The 6,000-nt window shown below is 38.0% G+C and overlaps 1 protein-coding gene across 1 annotated transcript in view; it reads right to left on the bottom strand.

Moving 5' to 3' along the window:
* The window catches only part of si:ch211-284e13.6 (uncharacterized), a 12,506-nt gene extending 6,942 nt beyond the window's left edge, over nt 1-5,564 (bottom strand). Inside the window, exons 1-2 of the mRNA XM_056458332.1 lie at nt 5,261-5,564; nt 3,473-3,564 (exon numbers count right to left, since the gene is read on the bottom strand). The gene's annotated coding sequence lies outside the window, so the exon portion shown is untranslated. The remainder of the gene's footprint in view (nt 1-3,472; nt 3,565-5,260) is intronic.
* Between the last annotated feature and the right edge of the window lie 436 nt (nt 5,565-6,000).

Genomic DNA, 6,000 nt, shown 5'->3' with positions numbered 1-6,000 from the left:
TTGTCAGTAAAGCCGGCTCCAACAAACATCCAGCACTTGGTTTCAGATGGAGCAGCATTTATTCAGAGTTCACTGATAAGCTACTGATAAGCTCAGATGATAATGACACAATTCTGTGATAATGACAGCTGGATGTATCCGTCCAAATTTTGGATGTGAAATTATTAGGTGATAACATGCTTTTACCCCAACTTCAGTTGTTATTTTCATTCGTGTGTTTGAAATAAATCCTTCTGTGGGATGATTCTGTAGTTGTGTGATTATTAGTCACACTGAATCAATGACAGCCGTTAAACTTCTGTTTATAATGAAAGACTATAGGGATTTCTTGGGTTTCTTTGGTGAGAGCACCCTCTGGCCTTAAGAGATTTACTACTGATTCCCTGACAAGATGTGCATGACAATCACAGCTTTGCTCAATTGTGTTTGTGATTTCATTTCTATTAATCACCCAGCTGCCCAATTTAATGTATTGCTATTTTATAGATTTCATAATCACAGTTTAATGCTGAATGTCACAACATAATTCTTTAAATAAGCCAAATTTTGTATTTTGGATACCATAAAAGTAAACTTCATGACTTGGAAAATGATATTAAATGAATAAATTCATAAAATCAGACTCTGTGACTACATAAGTCTATTTGCAAAGTATACGGTAGATCCCAAACTCAGACAACAAGCACTCATTTTAGATTGCTTCAATATAAATGGCTGAGTAGACAGTATATAACTCCAGTTGAGTTGATTCATTTAATAACCTAAATATGCCTGATACATGCGATAAATGTAAACAAGAGAAGGGAATTTTATTTTATTGTATGTGGGAGTGTTCTAAAGTCAGTTGTTTTTGGGTTAAAATACTGGATACTGTAAGTCAGATCCCTGGTAAAGTAGTTCATCTCGATCCCAGCTTGTGTATATTGCATATTCGTCCATTGAACTTTAATGTGACCAAACATGAAAGCCCGCTGTTAATTTTATATTTGCTGGCAGCTAAACATGAAATTGCGTGTTCTTGGAAAAAAGAAGACAGTCCTGGTGTATCACAGTGGATAAAGAGGCTGACCCCTTGCCTGTCATGTATTTTGGCCTATTTAGAAAGTATCAGGGGCGTAGTGGACATTTTAAAAGTGGGGGGGGGGGGGATTAATAATTACGTTTATCTAATTATTAATCACCTGTTTCTAAATGCTAAATGGTCTGATGAAGATTGAAAAGTATATAGATTAGACAAATATGTTATAGCTGTATTATTTAATATTAGTATTGTTATTTATTTATTTTTCTTTTTTCTTTAAAAGTGTTTTACGTTATTAAGAATTTATATTATTATTGTTATATGTTTGTTTTTGTATTTAATTTTTTTGCCAAACTGAAAAACTAAACTTTTGTCTATTTGTATGACAATTTTTAAAATGGTTCCCAGTGGTGGGTTGCAGCTGGAAGGGCATCCGCTGCGTAAAACATATCCTGGATAAGTTGGCGGTTCATTCTGCTGTGGCGACCTTAGATTATTAAAGGCACTAGGCCGAAAAGAAAATAAATGAATGAATGTTTAAATTAAAAACTGTTGTTAAAAAATAAAGTATACAGTAGATGAATAACAGTCTGTTATCATTCATCATTATTCATCAGTACTGGGTTGCTGCTGGAAGGGCGTTCGTTGCGTAAAACATATGCTGGAATAGTTGGTGGTTCATTCTGTTGTGGTGACCCCTGATAAATGAGGGTTAAGCTGAAGCTAAGCTGAATTCATGGTATTCTAGAAACAGTAGGTGAAATGTAACCAGATGACCTACAATGTGAAATGCTTTGCTGTGGCCTCATGGGAGAGTAAAGTATCCAGGTGAAGCACATATCAGAATCTCTCAAAGTAACTTTCAAACCAAATGTAGTGCTACTATACTGTAAACAATTTCTGATGAATCAATTTACATTAACAAACAAAGATGTAAAATTGGGTATAACTTCAGACCAGGGGTGGCCAAAGTTTTTCTTGTAAAGGGCCAAAAACCAAACTAGATTGAAGCAAGTGGGCCGAAGGTAAATACACCTGCCATGGGTACTTCCTAATTTATTTAATACTGTTTAAAATTACTAGAAAACATTGTTTTATATTAACTAATGCAGTCTGTTTTTTTTAACTATTTATAATGAACTTATTATAGTAAAAACGATCTTATTTATAACAGAATGGAGTTACGCTAGTCAAGCTGCACCCGCTTTTGCCTTGATTTGCTCGCAGATGTCTTCAGCATTTTCCTCTATCTGTCGAGTGGCAGTATTTACATTTTATACAAAAGTATTTATTTACGCATTTACAATTAACATTTAATTTCAGTTAACTTTTTTATAGCTCAGCAATCAAACAAACAAACAAAAAAAAGATTATTTTAAACTAGAAATGACAATCTCTGTTAAAATCATTCGCCTCAACCCTGCCCATCATTCATACTCCTTTCTCAGATGGGATGGTGGGCCAAATCAAAGGTTACAATAGGCCAACTTTGGCCCGCAGGCCCTAGTTTGGGCATCTCTGCGTTAAACAAACAGATTAAAATGATCTTTTTGCGTGGCTTATTGAAACAATGTTTCAGTTTGACCAGTTCACTCTATTGAACTGCGTTTTCTACTGTAAGATCTGTGCTTTTAATGTTTATACCTGGTATTAAGAGCGATTGGATCACATGCAGACGAGGGAGACACATTCTGTTTGCACCTGGTTTTTAATCTACTTGTGACTACTTTCAGATTTTCTTGAGGACAGGGTGTATAGCTGTGTGCCTTTTATAGTCTTTTGAAACTGCAAAATTGTGATACAAATGGATGTTAAAGGAGACAAAAGAAAATGATACAGAGAGAAGCAGCTTTTGTTTCATCTCCGAGTGCCAGAAACCACGTCAAGCGCTGTGGGTTTTTGTAAGAACACTGTGAGAGAACATTGTGTACATTTGTTTTTTACCTTCAAACCAAACTCACAATTTCAGATGCCAAAGTTTGAATCCAGCCTAACCAGCAATAACCCATCTCATACTGTTTTTAATAATTAGGTCAGCAGGCAGAGAGGATGGTCTTTTGTGATTGTTTGAACACATTCGACTACGTGAGTGTCTACATTACATTCGTTCAAATGAAGAGCTCAAAAGTGGACGAGCTCAAAACATTTATGACCCTGTTTACATCCCATCCAGAGACTCAGAATACAGTCTTGAAGCGTCTTTTGTCCGCTGAGAAACTGAGCAAGAATAAGCGTGACTTTCTTTTGTGACGAGTAACCCAGTTACGGATCAACAAAAGTGCAATTCAGTCTCCTAACAGTCTGGGACAAACAAATAATTTCTGATGTGGGTTGATCCTTATTACGTAGATTAAGCTGAGAAGCATTCATTAGGCATATACATGCTTTGATATGTGAAACAGGCCTCCACATGCATTCTGGGAACAGACCCTTTAAAAGAATAGAGCTCACCCTTGCTGCACTCTTGAGGGGGTGTGGATTTCACGCCGCGTGGGTGGATGAACGGGTGGGTGGATGGGTGAATTTGCTCCTCACAGGCCAGGCTGGGAAAATGAGAATAAAAAAGCAGATAAAAAAAAAACCAGTGAAATAGCAGGAGAAAGTGTCCATGTGTGTGTTTGCGAGGGGAGAGATGGTCTGAGTTGCTCCTGTAGCCCTGTGCCATGGGTATAAATAGCTCTGCAGGTATGGAGTAAAAGAGAAAAGTAGGTCAGCTTCAGACTGATCGCCTTCTCTAGGGGGCCCAAAACAAAATATCTGTCACACACAAGGCTACAAACTTCTCTTTTTGCATTCACCATGGTCAAGACCAAGAACGCCCAATATAGCCACACAAAAGCAGCCCAGCCCACCCTTTACCTCAGATTATAACACACACCTATTGAAACTGACACTCTCAGTGAAATCAACAGGTGAACAGAGATGTGCTTTACCACCTGCTCAGTCCATACTGTAGTCTAGGGCTGCATCCGAAATCGCATATTCTCTTGAGTAGGTACTTAATTTGAAGACTAGTATATTTGAATGTAATCTGAACTACATCTGCCATGTTGTGACTGTAGTTTTCCTACTTTTTGAATTAATATTGTTTTAAAGTCACAATCTGTTTTTGCCTATTTGGTATGGAACATTATGATTTTGGATGTAGCCACTGTGTATTTTGAAGTTTTGTTTCTGATCTAGGATCGGTATCACACAACCACACCCTAAGTGTTATTCATGTAAAAATAAACAATAATAATAATAACAATAATAATAATATAATATATAACAATAAATTAATATATAATATAATAAATTAAACTAAATGGCAGGTTTTTGCAGGGAAAATATTTAATTTATTGATATAAATTAAATAAAATTATATTGTATTAGTATAAAATATTGACAAAATATGATAATATATTATTATTAACATATATTTAATATAATAAATTGTTATCAAAATATATTATTAACATAATATATTAGATATACTTTATATATACACAAACTACTTGTTTAGTGTCAAAGTACCATTGTGCAAAAACATTACAAAACTTTTGACAACTAGTTACTATTTTAGTCAGCAAACTGGGTAAATGTAGCATTTATTTCTCCTCTTTGATATTTGTAAAAGCCCCTGAACATTGGCTGGCACAGAGAGAAAAACACACACACACACTCACACACAGTTGAAGCCGCCCTGGAACCGTGCCGGGCGTGGGGGATAATAACCGTGCTCCACATTCACACTCGCTGTGTTGTTCGTGAGGAACTGGGTCACGCGCCGTGGCCTACATTTTTAAGGTTTGTTGTCTTCGTTTTTTCCCCTCCCCACATTTATTTGGGCTGGCCCCGCCTCGCTGCCGGAGCGCTGAACGGGGGTTGGGGAAGAGCGGCGTTTCGCGCAGTTTGAAGCTGAAAGCCTGAGCGCTGTGAGCAGGAGATGCGCCGCGGACAGACGCAGCTTCGACGCGCGCGCGTGACAGCAGAGTCGAGCGCGAGCCGGAGAGAAACGCGCGTGCCGAGCGAGCCAGTACAGAAACATGGACATATCAATACGACTGCTCATTAAGCCACAATACACCTGTCGTGGATAGCAGCACAATAGAATACAACATGCTCGTTCACACAACTGTTGTTAAAAAATACATAAAGTAAACAACAAACATTATGTTATGAACAGATGTCAGCTACGACCAACACATTTTAATCCATCAAACATAATTTACACATTTCATATTCGCGGAGGTTTACCTTGTGTTACAGTAGTAGTCCGTGGAAGTCCGTGAAGTGCATGTCAAGTGAGTTCTCCGTCGATTTAGCCGGAATTGTGTTCGTCTTTTTAAAGAAGAACGAGCTTTATCGGCTGCACATCGCTTGGAATAAAACATAAGCAAACTATTCCTATGCTCAATACAGGCGTTTGGCTTCTCGAAGGAGCTTGTCTTCAATTTGAAAACAATGACCAAGAGGGCACAGTACGAATAATCCTGTGTTAGTATGAGCGACACTTTACCACAGACAGTTCCTTAATGTGTAAACTGTGGTTTGGCTCTAGGAGCCGCTATTTGGATTCTGATAGAGAGAGACGAAAGCCAATCATAGTTTGGTCACGCTTCACGACACACCCATTAGCTCCGCCTCACTCGCGTATCTTCGTCCAATCGACGTGTGTCTTTTTGATAAGCGGGCGGAGCCACCATGTCCTAGTTCTAGGCGAATTATAATTCAGCTCAGACTCCGTTTACTCGAGTCACCCGAGCGCGAGTTGACACCCAATCCTCCGCGCGTCTTTATCAATCAGTCATATTAGCCCTGACATACGCACACAAAACACAGATATCCCTCCTTCTTTATCATCAAACGGATGTACATCTTGTTCTGATTTTTAACACAATATTAATAATAATACAAACATTATCCCAGAATGAACACAAAGATCTTTTGTCTCGTGTGTTGGCATCCTCAGTATACCTGTTAGTCCTCCTCAGGGT

Source organism: Danio aesculapii, chromosome 5 (assembly GCF_903798145.1).
Source record: "Danio aesculapii chromosome 5, fDanAes4.1, whole genome shotgun sequence".
Lineage (NCBI taxonomy): Eukaryota > Metazoa > Chordata > Actinopteri > Cypriniformes > Danionidae > Danio > Danio aesculapii.
The sequence above is the reverse complement of the archived record's forward strand: the minus strand, read 5'-3'. Positions and strand labels throughout refer to the sequence as shown.